This window comes from Protopterus annectens, chromosome 6.part1 (genome assembly GCF_019279795.1).
Source record: "Protopterus annectens isolate FY-2018-M chromosome 6.part1, PAN1.0, whole genome shotgun sequence".
NCBI classification, from domain to species: Eukaryota; Metazoa; Chordata; order Ceratodontiformes; family Protopteridae; genus Protopterus; species Protopterus annectens.
The window spans coordinates 335,719,785-335,735,727 of NC_056738.1; the positions used below are offsets into that span (position 1 = coordinate 335,719,785).

General features: G+C 45.1%; 1 protein-coding gene across 1 annotated transcript in view; it reads right to left on the reverse strand.

Annotated features, from left to right (window-relative positions):
• Positions 1-15,943, reverse strand: part of MTA2 (metastasis associated 1 family member 2) — a 1,757,597-nt gene that overhangs the window by 584,794 nt on the left and 1,156,860 nt on the right. The window lies entirely within an intron of this gene.

Genomic DNA, 15,943 nt, shown 5'->3' on the forward strand with positions numbered 1-15,943 from the left:
ACAGAATCTCTTCAATTATCCGAATAAGCTTTCCTGGTACTAGGCCTTCTGGCCTCCAGAATGACATCCATAACAGCTTTGGAGAGAGGCAAGCAAAGGAATCTTCCAAGCAGCTAGGTTTAAGGTCTTTAGCTGGCTGTGGAGTATCTGATTGTTGTGCTGAGACAGCAGATGTGGTATTTGAGGCAAAATCCAGGGTGGTTCTTGTGCTAAGTTTTTTAAGATTGGGTACCAGTGCTGGCGTGGCCAGTCTGGTGCAATCAGGATTATCTTTGGCTCTTCTTGCCTGGCTTTTATGAGTACCTTTGGAAGAAGAGGCAGTGATGGGAAAGCGTATACTTGTAGGTTTTTCCAGCTGAATGAGAGGGCATCCACTTTCCATGCTTGCGGATGGTAACTCCTTGTGCAGAATTTCTGTAGCTGGCAGTTCATTGGGGATGCAAACAGATCTATGTCCGGGCTCCACCATTTCTGCGTTATCATTCTGAATATTTGTGGATTCAATTCCCATTCATGGGGATCCAGGATATTTCTGCTCAAGTCATCTGCCAGTGTGTTTTTCTCTCCTGGCAGGTATTGTGCTTGTAGATGAACTTGATAGTTTATAGCCGTGTTCCACAAAGTCATGGCTTGTCTGCAGAGTGGGTAGGAGTGAGTGCCCCCTTGCCTGTTTATGTACCACATAACTGTGGTGTTGTCTGTCTTTAGTAGTAGTTGTCCTGGATGCAACAGGTCCTTGAAAGCTATAAGGACATTTTGTACAGCTAGCATCTCTTTTTGATTGATGTGAAGATGCCATTGTTCTGTGGGCCACTTGCCCTGAATACATTTTCCTGCCATGTGTGCTCCCCAGGCGTAATCCGATGCATCTGTTGTCAGCGTTTGCCTGGCTGTGGGTTGAGTAAAGGGCTGCCCCTTGTTGAGGTGACAAGCTTAAGCCCACCATCGAAACTCCTGTTGAAGGCAAGGAATTAGTGGTACAACTGTTTCCAAACTTTGACAGTGTTGAAACCATACACTCTTTAGGTACCATTGTAGTTTCCTCATATGCAGTCTGGCATATGGAATTAGTAGTATGCAAGATGCCATGTAGCCCAAGGCCTGCAAAATTTTTCTTGCAGGGAGTTGGGTCTTTGTTGCCATCAATTGAAAGTATTGAGTGAGTTGTCCTTGCTTGTCTGACGTGAGATAAGCCATCTGGGCCGTTGTGTTCAAGCTGGTACCCAGGAATATTATCTCTTGTGAGGGCACTAGTTTTGATTTCTCTTCGTTTACTGTGTACCCCAGGCAACTTAACTTTGCTACAAACGCCAGATGTTTTAGAAGAATGTCCTTGCTCTCTGCTTGAATCAGGCAGTTGTCCAGGTATGGGTAAATTTAAATTCCTTTCTGTCTGCAAAATGGAATTACTGGTGCCAGGCACTTTGTGAAGACCCTGGGAGCAGTAGATAAGCCAAAGGGCAGTGCAGAGAATTGATAGTGCATTGGACCAGCTATGAATCTGATGCATCTTCTGCAGTTTTGTCTGATAGGGACATGCAGGTATGCCTCCTTGAGGTCCAAAGACACGAGCCAAGCTTGCTTGCCCAGCATGGGAAGAAGCTGCTGTAATGTCAACATTTTGAATTTCAGAACATCCAGGTAAGTGTTTAGAGAAGAAAGGTCCAGAATGGGCCTCCAGGCTTTGTCTTTTCTGGGAACCAGAAAAGAGTAGAGTAAAATCCTTGCCCTTGTTCCTGTGGTGGTACCTTTTGAATAGCTCCCATGTTTGAGTGCTGTAATTTGTTTTTGAGCCTCTGCCCATTGATTTGGTGGTAGATTTGGCATTCCTTTTAACCTTGGCAGAGTGTAAAAGTGGAACCTGTAACCTTGAGATACAATATTGAGAACCCATTTGTCTTGGGTGATCATATGCCAATTGTGATAGAAAAGTGCCAGTTTTCCTCCCAAGGGGGCTGCCAAGAGTGAGTTGGGCAGCTGGAGTGGGAAGTCACTGGGGCTGTTTTTTATATGGTTTGTGCCCGTCTTCCCCTTCTTTCTGGCCTGATGCACCCCATTGTCGAGGCCTGTAAGGACCTTGTGGTTGACCTCTACCTCTTGGACATCTGTATCTGCCCCTTTGAGGTCTGTCCGTAACTGGAAAGGACCAATTCTTTGTTGGCCAGTTTCTACTAAATCGAGGAGGCTGAACCTGTAAGAAATCCCTCACTGTTTGCATAGATTTTGCCTTATCCTCCATTATTTTTAATACCTCTTCTGCCTTAACTCCAAATAAGACAGCTTGCTGCAATGGTGCATCCAGTAATTTAGCTTTAACATGATCTGGTAACGTATGTTCTTTTAACCATGCATGTCTTCTAATGACAGAGCCTGTAACTGCTGCTCTACAGGAGGCCTCTAAAGAATCAAAACCACATTGCAAAGTATGTTTTCCCACTTGTTCAGCAGCATGTAATAAATCCTACATTTCTTTAAAATTAGGAGGATCTGTATCTGGAAGCATTTTTTATTTCAATTGAGACATCAGAAATTGCTGATATTTTAGCATGTGAAACTGGCAATTTAAGGCTCTCATTGCTAAAGTTGCAGACGTATATACTTTCTTTCCCCATCTGTCTAATGCTCTAGAATCTGTCAGAGGGAACTGGATTCTTTGCTGATGAGGCCTTAACCCCTTTGGTCCCTGAGAAATAGTTTCAGGATCAGCAAACAGGGCTTTTATACAGAAATTTGTGAGAGTCAAGGACTCTAATACCCGTCAGGTGTAACTGGAGTTGGAGGTAAGGAATCAGGATTTAAGATGGATTCAGTATACACATCATCCACAATATCTAACACTGGCGGAATAGCAAGGGGTCTGTGTTGAGGTAATAATAGGAAGTCTCTGAGCCTTTTCTTGGATTCTGAGTAATCCTGGCCTTCCCAATGGAAATGCTCCCTCATGGTATGTAAGGTTTCCCCAAAGGAGTAATCCTCAGGCGGAGAGGCTGATGGAATTGATTCCTCAGCATCTGAATCCTCATAAGGGGGTAAAGAATATCCTATGTCTGAGGATGAATCTGAGGAAATGAACACCTGGTCGGATGAGTCAGTCTAGGCCTTTTATCAGGTGGGGGATGGGACCCCCTGATCAGAGTGATTAGGTCTTCGGCCATTTTGAGCATTTGTTTCTTAGGCATGGAGGCCTGTCCTGGAGGATGCTGTATTTGTTTCTTAGATTTTAAAGGAGGCTTAGACTTTGAAGAGGGTTTTAATGCTTAGCTGAGTAGGTCTGAAGACACCCTGTGAAGCTGCGGGTTGCTTGGCTACTCTGGATCCCTCAGCAGAGTTGGTTTCGGTAGACTGAAAAACCTGTTCGTCCGAAGGCCCTGCCATCTCCACATGGGAGTCGGAGGCATCCTGTGATTCTGCAGAAGTGGTCATCAGGGGCTGCGAAGGCGCCTCACTGAAAACCGGAGAACCAGTGACTGGCCTAGAAGTTTTGTCGTCAGTTTTGGGCCTCGGATGCCTGTCCTTGTCTTTACGCTTTTTATGTATACCGGTCATCGGAAGTTCCAACGGCATGGTGTAATTGAATTTTCTGCCAAAGTAATGTCGGGCAAAATCAAACAGACGTTTAATAGTGCGCTTGTTAAACCTAGCATAAAACCGACAACCAGTGACGTCGTGGTCTGGGCCTAGGCATGGGATACAATAAGAATGAAAATCCTTATGAGGTATTAGCTTCCCACAAGAAATACAGTTATTAACTTTTACTGATATCAGTCTGAGGCAAGAAAAAGTTTCCCCAATGGGGTACTTAGCTTTGTAGAAGGCTTCAGTTCTGGATTCGGAATGAAAATCTCAGGAGTCAGCCGACCGACACTTGCGAACTGCTTTTGCTTCAGGCACCGCGCAGCAAGAAAGACTGAAGAAAATGGCGTCTGCTGCATCTTATACACCCCTGTCGGACTGACGTCAGGGAGGAGGTGACAGCAACCGACGCCGGACCAAGACTTTGGAACTCAGGCCGACTGGGGAACCGCCTGATGGCAGGATAACCCAAGTGTAATGACTGCAGCAGTGTAACACAATGAACATCTTGTAAATATCCACAGGCACCACCAGGAACGAATACCAAAGTTCAAATGGAAAAAGACAGCTTTAATAAAAACAAACTGAACACACATACACTGAAAATATGCCTAAGTTTCTATTTGGATCATCCTTGCAAAAAGATTTTTCTGTGGAGCTGCCATTCACGGGGGTCCAGTAAATTTCTGCTTAGGTGGTCTGCCAGGGTGTTGTTGATCCCTTGTAGATAATGGGCAATTAGGTGTAATCCCATTGAGGAGGCAGTCAGAGGCTCATGGCTAGCCTGCACAGACATTAATATTGGGTCCCTCCCAGTTTGTTGATATACCACATTACTGTGTTGTCTGTTTTGATAAGGAGACCCCTGGTCTGAGATGGGGTTTGAAGGATATCAGAGCCTTTTGTACAGCTATCATTTCCTTCTGATTGGTGTGTAAGGGAAGGTCCTGGGCATCCCAAAGACCTTAGGTGCACCTGCCTGCTAGGTGAGTGCCCCAAAGCAATGTCTGAGGCGTTGGTGGTGATGGTCTGGCCTGTAGGGTGAAGGATTAAGGGAATACCCTTGTTCTTGGCAAAGGCCCCCTTGTCCACCAGAGAAACTTGGTCCTTATACAGGGGATCAGAGGGAGAGAGGTCTCAAGAGGCTGACAGTGCTAACACCAAAGGCTTTTCAGATACCACTGAAGTTTCCTCGTGAAGCATAGCTTGAGGAATTAGAAGGATGCAAGATGCCATGTACCCTAAAGGCTTGCAGGAACTTCCTTGCAGTGAGGTGACTTCTGTAAGCCAGCTGGGTAAAGTAGAGAGGAAGGAAACTCTGCTTTTCTGGGGATAGGAAGGCCATTTGGGATGGTGTGTCCAGCAGTGCTCCCAAAAAAATGATCTTCCTGGAAGGTGTTTGCTTTGATTTCCTCTCGTTGATGGTGAACCCTAGGGAAGTTAGGAGGGTTTTTACAAAGAGAAGGTCCTTTCCTTCGCACTCTGCCTGAATGAGGCAGTCGTCCAGATAAGGGTAAATCTGTATATTTCTCCGTCTGCAAAATGCTATGGCAGGGTAAGCCAAAGGGTAGCACAGAGAACTAAAAGTGTTGTGAGCCTGCTCCGAAGCATAGGAATTTCTTGGGTACCCTCTTGGAATTGTGAGTTTGTTGAAAGAGAATTTATCTCTGAAAAATGATCTTTAAGACCCATTGGTCCTTTGTTACAGAAAGCCAATTTTCTTTGCAGAGGGAGAGCCTTCCTCCTAGCTTTTGGTGAGTGAAAGGAGGGCGGGGGAAGTCGCAGAGTTTTTGCCATAGAAGGGTGGCTTAGAACTCCCTGCCTTTGGGGTGGAAGTGTTCCACTGTTTGGTTCTCTGCTGCTCCTGGGATAGAGGCCTGGGTGGTCTGTCCCTGCGAGTCTTACCTTGGCACAGTCTGCTAGGTGCAGGGAAGGACCAATGCTTAGAGGGAAAGTTACTGCTGAACCCGGGAGGTTGAACCTGAAAGAAATCTTTCACTGCTTGCATAGATTTTGCTTTGTCTTCAATCATTTTAAGCACCTCTTCTGCTTTTGCTCCAAACAAGCGGTCCTTAACCAGGAGTGCATAAATTAGTTTAGACTTGACATGATCAGGGAGAGGTTGTTTCTTCAACAATCCATGTCTCCTAATCACAGATTCGAACACTGCTGCCCTGCTCGAGGCTTCTAGGGCACAATATCCACAGTGCAATGAGTTTTTGGCCACTTGACAGCATGCAGTAAACCTGCTACCTCTTTCGAATTGGCACAGTGAGGAAAGGTTGAAATCTTTGGTTTTAGTAGTTCCAAAGTGTGTTGCTGATATTTTAAGAAATGGAACTCACAGCTGAGTGCTCTAATAGCAAAGGTTGCAGAGGTGCATACTTTTTTTTTCCCATCTGTCCAGAGCTCTGGAATCCTTGTCAGAATGCACAGGATTCTTGGCAGAACTAGTCGTAGCTCCTTTAGGTCCCTGTGTAATGACCTCTGGGTCTGCAGGAGGATTTCTGTACAGGTATTTGTGAGAATCCAGTACTCTGTAATACCAGTCAGGTTTACTGCAAGCAGGTGGGGGGCATCAGGGGCTAAGCTGGATTCATGGAAACCATCATTTACCACTTCTAAAGGGGGGGGGGCAGGTCCAGAAACTCTCTAAGTCTTTTCCTGGACTGGGGGAAGAAATGTTCCCTGAGGGTGTGAAGGGTTCCCCCAAAGGAAAGGTCTTTTGGTGGGGAGGCAGAAAGAATGGATTCCTCTGCATCTGAATCCTCATAAGCAGTCACAGGTTGCTGTTCCTCTTCAAAATCTGAATAATCAGATATCTCAGAATCCTGTTCTGTCAATTTCTGGAGTAAGGGTGTCTTTTGCTTTTAGAAGTTGTGTCCTCACTACCCCTGATAAGGGAGATGAGATCCTCTGCCATTTTAAGCATTTGTGCTTGGGGTGGTGGAGCAGGAGCAAGATGGTGGCTAGAGGCAGATTTTCTAGGAGTGGCCTGGCTTCGAGGTTTAAGAGTATCCGTCAGTATGAGAGAAACTGTAGTTGGATGAGATGTCAGTTTTTGTCCAGAATCGGTAGTGCGAAAGGCCTCCTCGGAGGCCGGTGCCTGCATTGCGGCTCCAGACCCAATCGAGGCAGAGACAGAAAAAGGCTCAGAAGACTAAAATTTTTGCAGCATACCGGACACCAAAAGGGTCTCGGTAGAGGCATGTGTAGATATCGAATCGGGCATCAGGGGCTGCGAAAGCACCTCCCTGAATTCCAGAGAACTGACTACCTGCTTAGCGGCAGAGTCATTGGAAGGCTTAGCAATGTGTTGTCTGTCTGTATCTTTACCTCTGGGTTTTTTCAGATTGTTGGCTGACGGACGACATTTCGGAATGCGAAGACAGAAGATGAAATACCAGTCTATAATAAGAGCTCTATGGCGAATGGTTCTTGCGTTAAACAGGACACAGAACCGGCAACAGGGAACGTTGTGGTCTGGGCCTAAACAATTGATGCAGTATGAATGGAAGTCTCGGTGTGGGATCAGCTTTCCATGGATGAGACGATTAACTTTTTCGGACATCGGTTCGTACATGAAAAAAGGATCCCCAACAGGGTACTTAGCTTTAGACATTTTCACTTGAAATTAAAACTCTGGTAGTGACTGACCGGCAGACTTGCGAACTGCTTCTGCTATGGGCTCCACGGCAAGAAAGACTGATCTAATGGTGTCAGCTGCCTTGCTTTATAGCACTGACGACCTGACATCAGACTACAGGCGACAGCAGCTGACAAAGAAAAACACTGAGACTCTGGCATTCAGGCCGGCCAAGGGTACCACAGCAGGGATAACCCACAGGTGATGACTGCAACAGTGAAACACGAAGTACAGCTGTGTACAATTACCATAAATGTAGATGTTAGAGTGTATTCACTGTTGCAGTCATCACATTTGGGTTATCTGCCTGCAGATAGCCCTCAGCCGGCCGGAATACCAGAGTCTTCGGATAAAGCATGCAGCCGATGCCATTACATCAGTTTTTCATGCCCCAGATGTCAAGTGCCCCCACAATAGGAAGCAATTATACGGTATGGAACACCCCCAGCAAAAAGCAAATACACATGATATAATATATGCCAAACAAGGAGGAAAGGTAAAAGTCAAGAGAAATTAGGGGCTGGAGGGAGGGTAACCAGGACAGCAACAGTGAATACTCTCGAAAATCTACAATTATGGTAAGTGTACATAACTGTACAATGTTCTTCATGTTTCACTGTTGCAGTCATCACATTTGGGTTGATTCCCAAAGCTAAGGAAGGGTGGAGGTAGTTAAAGAGCATTACGGCTAGCAATAAGGCACTGTAAAACTGCTGTGGCAAATCCAGCTCTGGATTTAGAAAAGATAAGCAGGTGGTAATGCTTGGTGAAAGTATGTACAGAGCTCCAAGTTGCAGCTTCCAGGATGTCCCTGGCAGGGACTCCTCTGAGAAATGCAGTAGAGGTAGATGCAGTCCTGGTGGAATGTGTTCTTATCCTCTGTGGGGTAGATTTTTCATGGTGTTTGTTGGAAATGGATGCAATGTGCTATCCATTTGGAAATGGTTTGCTTTGAAATGGCCTTCAGCTCTGCCTCTGCAGCAAAGCCAACTAGCAGCTGGTCAGATTTTGAGAGGCTTAGTCCTGTCCAAACAGAATCTAAGCTGTCTGTGTACATCCAGAGAATGCAGTATCCTTTCCCCTTTATTCTGAGGATTAGGGAAAAGTAGGCAAATGAATGGACTTGGTTTAGAGCCACACTAGACACCACCTTGGGCATAAAAGGATGGATTAGTCCTGAGGGAAACCCTGTCCGCATGGAAGATAATGAAGGATTCCACTACCATGAGGGCCCGCAGTTCAGACACTCTTCTTGCTGAAGTGATGGCTAGAAGTAAAGCTGTTTTCCAAGAAAGGAATTTCAACTCTGCTGTAGCAGCTGGTTCAAAGGGGGGGGGGGGTGAGTTTTTCCAATACAAAGTTAAGGTCCTAGGCTGGAGTGGGAGCTCTTCTGGGGGGGGGGGTCTTAAATTTTGACCCCTCTAAGGAGTCGTTTTAGCAGGGGATGAGAGAAGAGGGGTGGGTCAGTATTATAATGTGCTGATATGGCAGAAGCATGAATCTTAACTGAAGAGAAAGATAGGCCTTTGTGGAGCATTACTGTTAAATAATCTAGAATATGAGGTAAGCTGGACACCACTGTGCCAATTCCCTGAGCCTGGCTCCAGGAACAGTATCTTTTCCACTTTTCTAAATAGGATTTTCTAGTACTATGCCTCCTTGCCTCAAGTATGATATCCAGCACCTGTTTACTGAGTGTTGCTGGAGATGAGGTCAGGGAATTAGCCAGGCTGCAAGGTTCAGGGTTTGAAGCGGAGGGTGCAGAATCTGGCCCACCTGCTGGAACAGCAGGGAAGGGGTCTGAGGCAGGTGCCAAGGTTGTAGTACTATAAAGACTGTGCAAAATGGGGTACCAGTGCTGGCGTGGCCAGTCTGGTGCAATCAGTATTGTCCTTTGCTTGTCCTGTTTGAACTTTAGTAGAACCTTCAAAAGGGGAGGCAGAGGGGGAAGGCATAAACAGAGGCTTTCCCAGGTAAAGGACAGGGCATCCACTTTCCAAGCTTGACTGTGGGGAGTTCTGGTGCAGAATATGTTCAACTGGTAGTTCTGAGGGGAGGCAAACAGGTCTACCTCTGGAGTCCCCAATTTGTTCCTCAAGAGCTTGAATATTTTGGGTTCCAGTTTCCATTTGTGTGGGTCCATGAGATTTCTGCTCAAGTCATCTGCCAGTGAATTTAGTTTGCCTGGCAGGAATTGAGCTTGTAGGTTCACTTGGTAGCTCAAGGCTGTGTTCCACAGAGCCATGGCTAGTCTGCAGAGTGGGTAGGAATGGGCTCCCCCCCGCTTGTTTATGTACCACAAAACTGTGGTGTTGTCTGTCTTTACCAACAGTTGTCCTGGAAGAATAAGGTCTCTGAAGGCTGTCAGAGCATTCTGTACAGCTAACATTTCTTTTTGATTGAGATGCAGGTGCATCTGTTTTGGGCTCCATTTGCCCTGAATGCACTGCCCTGCCATGTGAGCCCCCCATGCACAGTCTGATGTGTCTGTTAGGGTTTGGGTGGCAGGGGGTAGAGTGAAAGGGAGTCCCTTGTTGTGGTAGCAGGCCTCTGCCCACCAAAGGAACTTTGCCCTTAGACAAGGGATAATAGGAATCATTGTTTCCAGGTCCTGAGAATGTTGACACCATAGACTTTTTAGGTACTATTGAAGTTTCCTCATATGCAGTCTTGCATATGGAATTAACAGAATGCAAGAGGCCATGAACCCCAGGGCTTTCAGGATTTTCCTTGCAGATAGCTGGGTTTTTGTGGCCAGCAGTCTGAAGTAGGTTGCCAAATGAACTTGTTTCTCTGCAGTGAGGAATGCCATCTAGGAAGTTGTGTTCAAGCTTGCTCCCAGGAATACAATCTGTTGGCAGGGTAATAGGTGTAATTTCTTCTCGTTGATGGTGTAACCCAATGAAGTTAGAAGTTTCTTAACAAATGCCAGGTGCTGTAATAGCAAGTCCTGACTCTCTGCCTGAATCAGGCAATCGTCCAAATATGGGTACATCTGAATATTTCTCTGCCTGCAAAATGCAATGGCAGGAGCTAGGCACTTTGTAAATACCCTGGGCACAGTAGATAGGCCAAAGAGAAGAGAACTGATAGTGCATGGAGCCTGCCCTGAAACGTAACAATTTTCTGTAGGATTCCCTTATTAGGATGTGCAGGTAAGCTTCTTTTAAGTCTAGAGTTGCCAGCCAGGCATCCTTGGCTAGCATAGGAAGAAGCTGCTGAAGAGTTAGCATTGTGAATTTTGGAACCACCAGAAAGCTGTTGAGAATAGAAAGGTCCAGGATAGGATGCCAGGAGTTTTCTTTTCTGGGAACTAGGAACAGTCATGAATAAAAACCTTGTCCCCTTTGTTCTGCTGGAACAGGTTGAATAGCCCTGATACTAAGGAGAGCGCGCAATTGTTTTTGGGCCTTTGCCTACTGGTTTGGGGGAATGTCTGGCCTTCCACTTGGTTTTGGGATTGAGTGGAAGTGGAATCTGTATCCTAGGGAAACTATTTAAAACCCATTTTTCTTGGGTAATGAGTTCCCAGTTTTTTGCATGCAGGGCGAGCTTTCCTCCTAAGGCAGCAAGTAGTTGAGCAAGGGCTTGGTAGGGAAAAGGATAAGTCATTGTGTCATCTTTTCATAGGGGGTGGCTTACAACTCCCTGCTTTGGAAGTGGGGGCCCCCACTACTTAGATATGTGCATAACCTGAGAATGAAGTCTTGGTGGTCTGCTGCTCCTGGATTTGGACTGAGAAGACCTGGAAGGGACTGGAAAGGACCAGTTCTTTGAAGGCCAATGCCTACTGAATCTAGGTGGCTGTACTTGTCAAGAAATCTTTAACAGTTTGCATAGACTTAGCTTTTTACTCCATCCTTTTGAGGACTTTCTTCTGCTTTGTTGCCAAAAAGGAGCTATTGGTGTAAGGGTGCATCCAGTAATTTAGCATTAACATGATCTGGCAAGTTTTGTTCCTTAAGTCAAGCATGCCTTCCAAGTACAGACACAGTGAGAGCAGCCCTGCAAGATGCTTCTAAAGCATCAAAACCACATTGCAAAGTATGTTTACCTACTTGGTCAGCAGAATGCATTAAACTCTTATAAATCTTTGTGCTCAGCACAGCCAGGAATCAACATCATTTTCTGTTCAATTAAGCTCATAATATGCTGCTACTTTAACATATGAAACTGGCAATTTAAAGCCCTAATGGCCAAAGTGGCAGAAGTATATACCTTCTTACCCCACCTGTCTAAAGCTCTAGAATCCCTATCAGAAGGGGTAGGATTTTTGGCAGTAGTAGCCTTAATGCCTTTTGGTCCTTGGCAAATAGTCTCTGGATCCACAGTAGGAGTCTTGAAAAGGAATTTGAGAGAGTCAGGTACTCTGTAGTACCTGTCAGGTTTCCTGGAGCTGGAGGCAAAGTGTCTGGGGTAAGGCTGGATTCCAAGAAAACATCACCTACAATCTCCATAACAGTAGGGATGGCCTGTGTTGAGGCAAGTTTAAAAATTCCCTAATACAATACAACTCTTTTTGTGGTCAGAGTTGTATTGTATTTTGGAGGTTGTGTGAAGGAGTTTGTAGTTTTTTAAAAATCCCCTAAGTTTCTTTTTGGACTGAGAATAGTCCTGGCTTTCCCAGCGGAAATGCTCCCCCAAGGGTATGCAAGGTTTCACCAAAAGAAAAATCTTCTGGAGGGGAAGCAGAGGGAATGTAATCCTCTGCATCAGAATCCTCATAAGTAGATAAGGGTAAATCCTGGTAGTCAGAAGGAACAGAGATATCAGATTCCTGATCAGAAGAATCAGAAAGAAAATCAGTTCAAAGTCTCAGAAGGGGAAGGCTGGCTTTCCCTAATTAAGATAATAAGGGTCTTCAGCCATTCTAATCATTTGCTTTTGATGCATATGGGCCAAAGAACACGCACTGGTAGTCTGTTTTCTAGGCTTAGTGCGAGCTTTAGGACTGAGGAATTCGGTACTTTTAGCTTGAAACAAAGTTGTCTGTTTGGTATGAAAATCGGCAGGCCTGAATACACCCTCAGAAGCTGGTGTCTGCACAGCGGCTCCAGACCCATCCAAGATAGAGACATCCACAGGTTCTATAGTTGAAGCAGCATCGCGTGGCATACCAGACTCTGAATGGGTCTCAGTAGAGGCCTGCGAATCTGTAGTAGCGGGCATCAGGGGCTGCGAAAGTGCCTCACTGAGTACTGGCGACTAGCTTAACGGAAGCGTTGGCAGTTTTGGGCCTATGCGGTCTGTCTTTATCCTTACTTTTTTTTGGGAGATCGGCAGTCGGATGGCTTAAAGAAATTTCAGACTACGGAGATTGAGAATGAAAATATTTAGCTACAAAAATAGCCCAACTAATAGTTTGGGCATTGAACAAGGCACAAAACTGACAGCGAGGGACATTGTGGTCAGGGCCTAAACAGGTGATGCAGTAAGAATGAAAATCCCTGTGAGGTTATTTGCTTTCCACAGGCAAGACGATTGTTAATTTTTTCTGACATTTGGTTAGAGCAAGAAAAAAGGATCCCCAACGAGGTACTTATCTTTTTGAAGACTTCAGGTCTGAAACTCAAATGAAAATTTCTGGAGTCTGCCGACCGGCACTTGCGAACTGCACTTGCGAACTGCTTCTGCTTCGGGCACCGCACAGCAAGAAAGACTTATGTAATGGCATCGGCTCCATGTTTTATACCCCTGACGACCTGACAGCATCCAACGTACAAATCCAGAGACTCTGGTATTTAAGGTCAGCTGAGGGCTACCTGGCAGGCAGATAACCCAAATGTAATGACTGCAACAGTGAAACACGAAGATAGTTTCTCTATCCAAGGGTAATTTCAAGATCTTGTTTTAACACCACTTGATAGGTGTTCAGAAGGTAGACAGACATTTAAACCTCAACAGTTACAGTGGCAGCAAAAGAATCAAGCACATTTCAAACAGTGGGTAGTTACTAGACATGCATGAAGCAGACTTCTCAAGAGGTAACAAATGCCAAAAATTGCTCATTCTCACTAGTGGCAAGCAAAATCTTCAACATATGAGCTTGACAGTTAATTCCAAATCAAGTGTAGCAAAATAATACACTTGATTTCAAAAGCCTTCCCATCCTTGCCAAAAGGGGGATTTATTAACTAAATGTTTAGCAGCAGCTGGGTTCACTAAAAATTAGCAAGTAATTTTGACATACGAGACTGACAGTTATTTAGCCTTCAGAATTCCGTACAATACACTTTCTTCCCAAATCTATCAAATCTTTCCCCAAATTTGTCAGACGGGATGGAGTTTTCATTCACAAAGAGTTTGGCACCTAATGGTTTAACCAAAAAAAAAAAATAAATAACTACAGGACGTGATTTGGGATTAGAAAGTAGATATTTCTGAGACTGAGGGAATTTATACAATCTTAGACTTTTAAGGGACATGGTGTTGACGGTTAGGCATGCTGCAGGCTGTCAAGAAAGCATCCTCAAAATGGCAGTACAGGCCGAGGAAAATCTAGCTGTAATGAATCTTAACACTTTTGCTGGGATACTACATTTTACATTGTTCCCACAGAAAATTATTTCATCCTGGTTTTAGCTTAAAAAACATATCATGAATATTAACTTTTCAGAATTAGATTCCCACTCTTATGGCACTGATATAGAATCACATTTCCACTCAAATTTGTCTGATGGGAATCGGTATCAGAGAACAACATTTTTTTTCTTTTAAAACTCAGTGGGGAATCAGAAATTAAAGTCTTGAAATAAGCCCTTAGCAAAATCCTGTCAATTCTCCCAATACCTCGCCTGAGAAACAAAACAAATGAGCCTAAATTTTTGGAAAACACTAGGTCATCTTAGCAGTAAAACCTCAACTGCTCCTTCCTGTGAAGCTGAAAGTACAGTTGTGTACACTTACCATAAATGTAGATGTTCAAGCATATTCACTGCTGCAGTCATCACACTTGGGGTATCTGCCTGAAGGTAGCCCCCAGTCAGCCGAATACCAGAGTCTTGGGATTTCTGCGTCAGATGTTGTCACCTCATCCATGACGTCAGGGGTATAAAACATGCAGCCGATGTCAATACATCAGTTTTTCTTTCCCCAGATGTCAGAAGCCCCCAAAATAGGAAGCAATCAAATGGTGTTGAACACCTCCAGTAAAAAGTAAATACCATTTCCATAAGATATGGCCAAAAAGAGGATAGGTAGAAAGTAGAGAAGACAGGGGGCTGGAGGGAGGGTAACCAGGACTGCAACAGTGAATACACTTATACATCTACATTTATGGTAAGTGTACTCAACTAATATTTATGGTAAGTGTACACAACTGTACTATGTTCCTCCTCGTGTTTCACTGTTGCATCACTACACACGGGTTGATTTCCAAAGCTGAGGAAGGGTGGAGGCAGTCAAGTAGCAGCAGGACTTGCTAGCAGGCTTTGTAAGACTGCTGTGGCAAATCCAGCTCTGGATTAAGAAAAGATAGGTAAGTGGCAATCCTTAGTGAAGGAATCCCCTGGGAAAAGCTGTAGAGGTTGAGGTAGCCCTAGTGGAATGAGGCCCGATCCCCTGTGGGGTAGGTTTTCCATGGTGTTTCTAGCAGAAATGGATGCAGAAATGCTATCCATTTAGAAATGTTTGGTTTCAAAATGGCCTTGCCCTCTTCCCTGTAGCAAAGCTTACTAGCAGCTGATCAGACTTCCTGAAAGGTTTAGTCCTGTCAAGGTAGAGCTGTCTCTGCACGTTCAAGGAGTGCAGGATCTTTTTCCCTTTATTCTGAGGATTAGGACAAAAAGTAGGCAAATGGATGGATTGGTTTAAAGCCACACTGGATACAACCTTGGGCATAAAAGATGGGTTAGTCCTGAGGGAAACCCTGTCCGCATGGAAGATAATGAAGGGTTCCACAGCCATAAGGGCCTGTAACTCAAGACTCACTTCTTGCTGAAGTGATGGCTAACAGTAAGGCTGTTTTCCAAGAGAGGAATTTTAACTCTGCTGTAGCACCAAGCTCAAAAGGGGGAAGAGTGAGATTCTCTAGTACAAAGTTAAGGTCCCATGCAAGAGTGGAAGCTCTCCTTGGGGGTCTTAAATTGTTAGCTCCTCTCAGGAACTGTTTGATCAGAGGTTGAGGGAAGAGTGGTGGGTCCAGTATTGTAATGAGCTGAGATGGCAGAGGCATGAATCTTAATTGATGAGAAGGATAGGCCTTTGTGGAGCAGCACTCCTAGGTAATGTAGTATTTGAGGCAAGGAGGGCACAGCTGTGTCCTTCCCTTGAGACTGGCTCCAAGAACAGAATCTACTCCACTTTTCTGAATAAGATTTCCTAGTACTGGGCCTCAGCACCTGTTTGCTGAGGGTTGCTGGTGATGTATTCAGGGAATAAGCCAGGCTGCCAGGTTCAGAGTTTGCAGCTGAGGATGCAAAATCTGTCCCTCCTGTTGGGACAGCAGAGAGGGGGGTCTGATGTAGTTGCCAGGATGACACTGCTGTCAGACTTTGTAGGAGTGGGTACCAGTGCTGCTGTGGCCAGTCTGGTGCAATAAGAATTGTCCTTGGCCTGTCCTGTTTGATCTTGAGGAGTACGTTTGGAAGGAGGGGCAAGATGGGGAAAGGTATAGCTTGAGAGGTTTTCCCATGTAAAGGATAGGGCATCCTCATTCCAAGCTTGGCTGTAGGGAATTCTGGTGCAAAATTTGTTTAGTTGATGGTTTGGGGGGGGGGGGGACAC